Here is an 8,882-nt window from a genome sequence, read left to right on the forward strand (position 1 = left end):
TGCCCAGATCTTTATACAGTGTGTCCCTTCGGACCTGGTCCATCTTTGACCTCCATATAAATTGGAAGATGGCCCGGGTGACTGCAGCGGCACATGTTCTGGGAATAGGCCAGACCTGTGCCACGTATAATAGCAATGACAGTGCCTCACACCTGATGAGTAGGTTTTTTCCCGTGATGGAGAGCGACCGTAGCTTCCATCTTCCCAGTTTCTGCCTCACTTTGCTGATACGCTCCTCCCAAGACTTGGCGCACACCCCAGCCCCTCCGAGCCAAATACCCAGCACCTTCAGGTGGTTGGTCCTGACGGTGAAGGGGATCAGGATTGGTCGGCCCAGTTCCCGAAGAGCATGGCCTCGCTCTTGCCTCGGTTTACCTTGGCCCCCGAGGCCCGTTCGAACTGGTCACAAATGCACATGAGTCTGCGCACGGACAGCGGATCCGAGCAGAAAACGGCGACGTCATCCATGTACAGGGAGGCCTTAACCTGCAGGCCCCCGCTGCCAGGAATAGTCACCCCTCTCAGGCTCGCATCCTTCCTGATGGACTCGGCAAATTCTTGTAAAAGATACTGAGCTAAATGGGCAAAACAGCCACTTTGATACATGCCATCCACAAGTTTGGACAGGGAAGAAGTTTACAGTAAATGTCTTTACACTCACAGGAACCATTTATCTTGTCGCTTTGAACTACTGTTGTGACTACTGGAAGTTAGACTAGCTGATGCCAATGATTTCTGATAAGATTATAGAATTCATCAAAACACAATTCAGTTGCAAGTCACAATTGTCTTCAATTCAAGAACAAAAAAATATTCAGCTGTTCATAGAGGTTTCAGAAAGTCAACACTATGCATCATCTCCACACTATTCCCAGTCAATTGGAAAGGCTGAAATGCCTGGAAATAACCAAACAGTTGATAACAAAATTGACCAAATCCAACAAAGACTTGTACAAGCCAATCCTTGAGTGGAGAAATACACCTACAGAGGGTGTGGAGGGTTGTCCAATCTGAAGACTAATGTTATTCCACGTTCAGACTACTTTTCAAACATGAGAAAGCTATTCCAGCCAGAAGTAGTAACAGGAGTGTGCCAAAATCAAGGTCAAGTGACAAAAAGCCAAATTTCACTTTGATAAAAACTGACAAGTTCTTGTCAGTTCAATGCTGAGCATTGAAAATCCAGTTGAAATGCGAACTTCCACCTCTCTCAACAATTATCAGCCCACGGGTCAACTTGGAACCTACAGTGAGCAGTTGTTACCTCAATTATATGCAGTGAATATGAACAATTGTTGCAACCACAGACATGTATCTTTGACTAGAGAAGTTGTGCCTTCACTGCAGGCAGCTGATCAGGAAAGTGTGATCTCACTGCTATATACAAAATGACCATATAGTCCCAGAGGTTCACCGTTCACCGGCAATAGAAATAGATCAGTAACAACAGTTACCATAGCAACAGCACTTTCTATGGGACTGGCACTCACTAGAAATGGAAAATCACCCTTGGAAAAGTCAGATACCAATGGGGAGCACTGATTGGCCGGTGTATCAGTTGGATAGAGAGAAGGCATGTTGGTGTCAGACTTGCAGCAGTTTACGCAATAAACACAGTGAATGTGCTTTATACAAATAGTGATGTGTGAAAGTTAAAGGGGAGCAATCGTTAGTGGAGTGAGGAGGACTACTAGCAATGGGAATCGGCTTCATGGCCCTGGGTCACTGATACAGTGGTCACTGTGATAGAGGGAGTTGGAGATTGTAGAGTGTGACATCACAGTGATTGGGAGGAGACTGGAAGCTCTAAAAGGAGGGTGAGTTCAAACAGGTCACGATGCTTCTGGCCTCTATACTGGGAGGATATAGGGCCCACAGGACCTGGGAATTTCCAAGTAAAGTGGGCACACAAAGAGTTGTGCAAAGGGTTTCAATGAAAAGGGACAGAGAGCCTGGCTGAAAGGTCATCAGGGTCACAGTGGTAGAAACATTAACAGGAGAGGTGAGGACAGGGGGAAATCCATGTCTCAGGCCAGAACCTGCAAGGCACTCACACTGAAACAGTGTTGGAATGTCACCATGTTGGATTGGAAGTCAACTGCATAATAACTTCAAAAAATGGCTGCAAGTGCACGCAAAGTGGACAGAATAATTAACTGCGTTTTTCTTTTGGGGACAGTATCAAAATCTTGGATCTTGAGATCCTGCTCAGTCAATTGCAGTAATCATAACACCACCCACGTGTCCTCAATTTGCACAACATGGACAGGTCAGTTCTCCTCTAAGAATGCAGATTAATATTATGGCCTTGAGCAACCATGAGCATTGCGGTGTGTGTACTAATTGCCTCCTTGACATGTCAACTAAAAGGTGTCATGTGAACAAGAAACTGCAAAGTGGCACCTGAATTTCCCATTTCACAATCACATTCGAGAGTAAGCACTAGAAGGCAACGCTTTTTGTTGTGAGATTCTTGCATATGAAACATGAGTATGCAAAGAGGCGGGCTGTGATGTGGAATGGAGCCTTTTCTTTGAGGGTAGGGGAGTTTGATATGTTGACTTACTGGTATATTTCAATTCCCAATATAGCATGAAAACATTGGTTGTGAAACCAAAACTTTGAATAAGTTTACATATATCAGAGCTCCTTATGTTAATTTTGATTGTGGACTCTTTAATTTAAAAATCGTTTTCAGTGGGTCAAATGCCCTGTAAAAGAATATTAGTGATGCTTCACCTTTAAAGGAAGATACTTTATTCTGCTTCTATCCTGTTTCAACTTTCCCCCTAGCCATTTAAAATAAGATTCTGCATTCCCTCTTCCCATTCCTGCATCCCTTCATTCCTCTGCCTTTCCCTTCCCCCTTCCTCCCACACTTACTCTTTCCACTCCGGGACACCAGAACCAATTATATCAGTTCAGAAGCTGCCCATGGTAAGTTTAGCAAAGGTAAATGAAGACTGTTCAGTTATTTTTTTCCTACACAGAAATGCTATCATGTACAGCTGAGCGACCTCCCCACCACCAAAATCACAGTGACGTTTTCTATGCCTTTTTTTAAACTCGTAACCACCACCCGTAAACTTCCATGTAGCCAGTTGAATATATAAAAGCAAAGCCCATTATGGGCAATGCGAATGATGAAAGGTGAGTGGGAGGTGGGAGCGGGTGTAGGGAGCGCAGAAAAGGACCAACATGGCGTCGGAGGGGACACCTCTCTCTAAAGGCGTTGTGAGCATTATTGGACACCAGATGCTCCCTTTCCAAGGACACCTGACACAAATGTAACCACAGAAGATGGGCAGATAGTCGACAGAAATGACCCCCTCCATGGCCCACTGTCTGGACCTGTTTATAACCAGTCATGAGCAAGTGAGGACTGTAGATGCTGGAGATCAGAGTCAAAAGTGTGGTGCTGGAAACGCACAGCAGGTCAGGCAGCATCCGAGAAGCAAGAGAATCAATGTTTCAGGCAAGAGCCCTTCATCCTGATGTTTCGGTTCTTACCCGAAACATTGATTCTCCTGCTCCTTGGACGTTGCCTGACCTGCTGCGCTTTTCCAGCACCATAGTCTCAACTATAACCAGCCTGGCCAAGCCCAAGAGCAAACCCACAAGCAGTCCTCCAATCTGCCCACACCTCACACCCAAAGATCAAGGGCATGGAGCTGAAGTGTAACTAAAAGCACAACAAAAGGTTTTTCAGAAATAAACATTTGGGCTGGGGGTCTGTGAACCACTGCAATCTCCAGTTACGTGGGACTGCTGCATGCAACAGTCTCCACCCCAGGTCCCCAATGGAAAGTGGGAGGACTGCTACATAGAGAGCTGTCCACAGCATCCTGGTGGCAAAAAGCGCACAAAGGCATGTCCAGGCAGCAGACATAGGAGTCAAGGTGGATGGTGTGTGGCATCAGTCTATACAAAAAATGTTTTTGCAAGGCAACTGTTCAGGTTTTTTTAACTCTATTTTCCTCTACAACCAGGTTTTTACACACTTCTAGAGCTGGTGGGACTTGAACCTGGTCCTCCTGCTCCGGGGCAGGAACACTACCATTGCAACACAAGGGGGCCCTAATTTTATAGTTATTAGTGACAGAGCAATAACATTCACCTGATATGAATCAAGCTCTTTGTGTGTGAAATCTACTACCTGTAGATTTCAATCAAAACTTTTTGCATCTAAATTAACTGCTGCAACGTGATGTGGTGCTAATTCATTATTTCACCTGTTGTTATTAAATTTGACTCTGCCAGAGGGAGTTTATGTGGAGCAGTGCAAAACCTTCATTTTAAAGGCTTAGTAAGACTGAATGACATGTTCGTCATGTGGTTGTACAAGAACAAAATTAATTCAAGAAGATTTGAAGTGACATACAGGAGTGTGATTTGTACAGTACACAATGTGAACATTTGTATGTAATCAAATAGAACTCACAAATTACAAAATGCAGCCTGAAAGTAAGTTACTGTAGAAGCATAGATTTTATTCTTACATTTTCTTAGGATGTGGGCATAACTATCTAGGCCAGCATTTATTGCCTGTCTCAAACCTAATTGCCCTTGAACTGAGCAGCTTGCTGGTCCAGTGTCAGTTAAGAGTTAACGTCGCCGCTGTGGTTTTGGAGTCACAAGTGAGCCAGACCAGGTAAGGATAGCAGATTTTCTTCCCAAAGGACTTCAGTGAACCGGATGAGTCTTTACAACAATCAACAATTGTTTCATGCTAGCCATTAGATGAGCTTTTTAATCCCTGATTTTAAACAGAGAGTGGTTCATTTGTGGAATGAACTTCCAGAGGAAGTGGTAGATGTAGGGTGCAGTTGCAACATTTAAAAAACAAGAACAGGGAAGGTTTAGAGGAATATGGGCCAAATGCAAGCAAATGGGACTAGTTTAGCTTGGGAAAATTGGTCAGCATGGATGAGTTGGACCAAAGGATGTGTCTCCATGCTGTATGTCTCTACAATTGAATGCAAATTTCATTATCTACCAAGGTGGGATTTGAATAATTGTCCATGGAGCATTAGAACAGCAGGTGACTATTTGGCCCATTACTGCTAATCTAATTTCAAAACCACAATGTAATTGCCTTCACCACACTCTCAATGCATTTCAGATTCTAAACAAGCAATTCATGCAAAATATTTTCTCACTTCACTCCTTCATTTTGCCAACCACCTTAAATCAGTGCCTGGTGGTTCTCAGTACCTGCCCGAAAATATTTTCTAGATCAAGCTGTTCTTTAATATTATAATACACCTCTGGAGCAAGTGGGATGTGAACCAAAGTCTCCTAGCTCAGACATTAACACTGCACCATAATGACTTAGGATCAATTTTAGACACACTGTCATGATTTTGTACACCTGCAACAAATCTATCAAAGTAAAATGTAACACTGGGATTCTTGTGATACAGGAAACTTAGGTTCAAGTCCTGCTCCAGAGCTGTGTATTAATATCCCTGAACAGGTTGATTAGGAAGAAAATAGATATTTTTAAAAAAACTGGTCTTCCTATCCAACTCCATTTTGATTTAATCCACTCCCTACTTCTCCCTCACTTTTTGTTCTATTGCATTGTCATTAACAGACATTGCATGTAAATGAATCAATTTAAACATGGATAACTTAGTAGTTAATAGATTTTTAAAAAGGGGGTTTGACAGTGGGGAACAAAAAGGCTACTAATGGTTATGTGTGATAGTTTTGTTGTTTTTATGATGCAATGGTAGTGTCCCTTCCTCTAAGCCAGGAGTCCTGGGTTCAAGTTGCACTAGCTCCAGAGGTATGTTATAATGTCTCAGCTCTGAACAGGTTGATTAGAAAATATCCATGGCACTGGCTTTGGAGCGGTGCCGCTGTTTAGTGGGTTAATGCAACTGCCTTTAAACAGGAATTCCTGCGTTCAGATCTTCCGTGATGACCTTCTTCCAAAATAGATTTCCAATGAAAGATGGCTCCTATGGTGTAGCGCTAGTGTCCCAGCCTCTGAACTAGGAGGCCTGGGTTCAAGTCCCATCTGCTCCAGGGATGTGTCATAACATCACTCGAAAGATTGATTAAAAGATATCTATAAATATTTAAAGACGATGATAATCTAGACTCTTGTGGTGCAGTGGTGGTGTCCCTACCTCTCAGCCAGGAGGCCCTGACTCCAGTAGTGTCTTAAAGCACATCTGAATAGGTTGATTGAAAATATCGAAAACACTGTTCATAGAGTCATACAGCACGGAAAGAGACCCTTCGGTCCAATCAACCCATGCCGACCATAATCCTAAACTAAACTAGTCCCACCTGCCTGCTCCTGCATCAAATCCCTCCAAATCTTTCCTGTTCATGTACTTATCCAAATGTCTTTTAAACATTGTAATTGTATCTGCACCCAAAACTTCTTCTGGAAGTTCATTTCACACACGAACCACCCTCTGTGTAAACAAAATTACCCCTTATGTCTTTTTTAAAATCTCTCTCTTCTCATCTTAAAAATGTGCCCCCATTCTTGAAATCCCCCATCCTGAGGAAAAGACAACTACCATTAACTCCATTTGTATACCTCATCATTTATACATTTCTGTAAGGTCAACTATCAACTTCCTATGCTCCAGTGAAAAAAGGTCCCAACCTATCCAGCTTTTCTTTATAACTCAAACCTTCCATACCCGGCAACATCCTGGTAAATCTCTTCTGAACCCTCTCCAGCTGAATAATATCTTTCCTCTAACTGGTCTTGAACTAAATGAAGGAAAGACTTTATGAAGAGGATCGGTAGATGGTAATCATTGTCAAGATTAGTGGTGCTGGAAATGCACAGCAGATCAGGCAGCATATGAGAAGCAGGAAAATCGACATTCCTGATGCGTCGATTTTCCTGCTCCTCGGATGTTGCCTGACCTGCTGTGCATTTCCAGCACCACTAATCTTGGCTCTAATCTCCAGCGTCTGCAGTCCTCACTTTTGCCTAGATGGTAATCATTATTTTTTAAAGGGCTCCAGTTGTTCGTAGATTTATATAGAATGATCTCAACAAGAACTAATTAAACAAAGGAGAGAGCCACAGTTGCAGTGAAGTACTAGCTACCCCTAGTGGTTATTATTGGATTCAGGTAAGTTTCACTGTAAATATCAAAAGTTAATCTATATGATATAAATGTATGAATCAGCTGAAAAAGGCAATCACCCTATTTTTGTACATGTTCCAGCCCTTCTTCTCCTCCTACCCAACCTCCTGGGACAGGAAAAGTATTAGACTTGAGGCCGATTCAGAGAACCTGTCATCAAAGCAATGGTCCGACTTAACATGGGCATCGAGGAAATACAGAGAATAATAAACATCACAAAGGTTAGAAGATTGCATACCATAACATCCAATTATAAAAGTATTAAACTTCCTGAATTATGTTCAAGAAGCTTAACATGGCCAGCTGAATCTTGAAATTAAGCCACAGCCCCTCATGATGTTTTATTGTTGTCTTGTGTATTGGAATCCCATTGTGTTGGGAGATTTAAATACAGTGACTCGACTTAAAAAAAATTCAATGACTCAAGCTTTTGTTGGAACTACTGTGCTTCAAAATAGACTGCTTTTAGAATAATGAATTGAATGATTCATCTTATTACCGCAAATCACAGTATAGTTACGTTGTTACATTTTACATCTACTCTCTGCTGCATACCAAGAACTTTTGTTACAGGTTAGAATATAACCTTTTAGTGTGTTTCAATATGAACCTTTGCTAGATCACAGTTTGATGTTAGGTTTGCAAAGCCTATTTCTCCTTTGTTAGAGTCCGAGAGGTGGAGATTTTGAACTTTGTTTTCATTTTACAGCCAGTGCTCTTATTGCCTCACACGAAGGACCTTGGAAACACAAACTGTAGGAAGAGGAAAAGCCCTGCGTTAATTCTGATTAAGCAGGGCTCATGCCATGTGCCTGAACAGATTTATGCCATCATTATGATCATTATGTTGCAGTTCTTTTTTCGTGGGAGGTTTGGATCTCATTTGTTGTGGAAGAGCCACAGTGGGCACGCTGCAGGTTAAAGAACAAGAGCTGGTGCCACCATAAAGCAACTAGGCAGTCGCCTAGAACAGCAAAATTTGAGAATGGTAAGGCAATTCGTGAAACTATAGAATTAAACAAGCAGGCTTCAGTAGTGGGATAGAAAGGTTTGGATCCACTGACACATATCCACATATACTGAGCTGCATATAGGTTTCTATATATTTACATTAGTCTTTACCACAAGTTCATACTATATTCCTCACTCTATGCAACTTTTAAAATTTGTTCACCGAAAACACTGGTGAATATCAAAGATTATAATTTAATCTAGCCCACTATATCCTAATGATTATTAATTATGCAAATTAGTCATAATATCATCAAGCAATCCATGGTGCTATTTCATGTGCATTGTCATTTGTTTATGATGTGCATTTCTTCCATGACGTAACCTGTGAAATATGCAGCACAACGAGAAGGTTCAACCAGTGTCAAAATAATCTTTTTTCATGTAAAATAAATCTCTAATTATAAAAGTGGAATGTTTATTCATATTCATACATAATGTTAATTTTGAAAGTTAATTGTGTGTGTGTGTGTGTGTGTTTATGTATGTGTATTTGTGTATGGAGTTGGGGGTTTATGCAACGCTGTATGTTCAACTAGAGAATCCGACATCAGCCCATGATTGAACGTGTGTGGGTCATTCCCTGGGAATGGTCACGTCTTCAACCCAAAAGATAGTACACAACATCAAGCTCAATCGTATTATAAACAACTGTACATGTAGCATAGTGTATTAAATTTTGCCTCTGCCAAATAAAATTATATAGCTACAACCAGTAAGGTCTCAGTGTTAAATAGTTGAACACAC

The 8,882-nt window shown here is 41.7% G+C and overlaps 1 long non-coding RNA gene across 1 annotated transcript; it reads left to right on the plus strand.

Annotated features, from left to right (window-relative positions):
* Positions 1 to 6,944: 6,944 nt before the first annotated feature.
* Positions 6,945 to 8,488, plus strand: LOC122563819. The gene is made up of 3 exons (XR_006315746.1): positions 6,945 to 7,109; positions 7,206 to 7,345; positions 7,834 to 8,488. It is a non-coding gene; the product is annotated as an uncharacterized LOC122563819 (long non-coding RNA).
* The last annotated feature ends 394 nt before the right edge of the window (positions 8,489 to 8,882 follow it).

This window comes from Chiloscyllium plagiosum, chromosome 28 (assembly GCF_004010195.1).
Source record: "Chiloscyllium plagiosum isolate BGI_BamShark_2017 chromosome 28, ASM401019v2, whole genome shotgun sequence".
Taxonomy (NCBI): Eukaryota; Metazoa; Chordata; class Chondrichthyes; order Orectolobiformes; family Hemiscylliidae; genus Chiloscyllium; species Chiloscyllium plagiosum.